This window comes from Erinaceus europaeus, chromosome 8 (genome assembly GCF_950295315.1).
Source record: "Erinaceus europaeus chromosome 8, mEriEur2.1, whole genome shotgun sequence".
Taxonomy (NCBI): Eukaryota; Metazoa; Chordata; class Mammalia; order Eulipotyphla; family Erinaceidae; genus Erinaceus; species Erinaceus europaeus.
In genome coordinates this window covers 117,847,586-117,848,388 of record NC_080169.1, presented here as the reverse complement: position 1 = coordinate 117,848,388, position 803 = coordinate 117,847,586, and the positions used below count along the sequence as shown (strand labels likewise).

At 40.2% G+C, this 803-nt stretch overlaps 1 non-coding gene across 1 annotated transcript; it reads right to left on the bottom strand.

The window, feature by feature from the left end:
- Positions 1-311: 311 nt before the first annotated feature.
- Positions 312-418, bottom strand: LOC132540004 (U6 spliceosomal RNA). Its single transcript, XR_009551289.1, has one exon. It is a non-coding gene; the product is annotated as a U6 spliceosomal RNA (small nuclear RNA).
- Between the last annotated feature and the right edge of the window lie 385 nt (positions 419-803).

Here is an 803-nt window from a genome sequence, read left to right as displayed (position 1 = left end):
GTGTGTGTGTGTGTGTGTGTGTGTGTGTGTGTGTGTGTGTATGTGTGTGTGTGTGTGTGTGTGTGTGTGTGTGTGTGTGTGTGTGTGTATCTGTTTCCCTGACTGTCCCTTATGTTTACATACAGAGAACAAAAAGTTAGATTTGCTGGAAAACAGCTCATTCAGTAGAAAGCACATTTCACCATGCTCAAGCACCTGCGTTCAAGATTCCACCCACCGCATAGGAGCTCTTACACTGGGACTAGAGGTGTGACAGAGATCATCAGAATGGTAGAATAGCTTAGCTCTTTTTCTTTTCTTTTTTTTTTTTTTTTAATATGGAACGCTTCACGAATTTGCGTGTCATCCTTGCGCAGGGGCCATGCTAATCTTCTCTGTATCGTTCCAATTTTAGTATATGTGCTACCGAAGCGAGCACAGCTTATCTCTTTTTCTCTCTGCTCCTATATCTCTCTTCCTCTCTGTCTCTCACCCTACAATTAGAAAAAAAATTTACCGGAAGACTAGGATTTGTGGGATCACACAGGTGAAAAGCTCCAGCTAAAGCCTGGCTGGAAAAAAAAAATTGGTGTAGTGAGCTATGTCCTTTTATGAAATTCCAGTGATAAAATTATGACTATAGAACTAGAACAATCTTCTAATTACCTTCTTAGGAGATAATTGTTAAAATTTGTTATCACTAGCTTACTGATGTAATGCTATAAGACATTAAGAATAGGAAAGCTATCAGGGGAGGGGAGGGGATACAGAGTTCTGGTGGTGGGAATTGTGTGGAGTTGTACCCCTCTTATTTCATAGTTTTT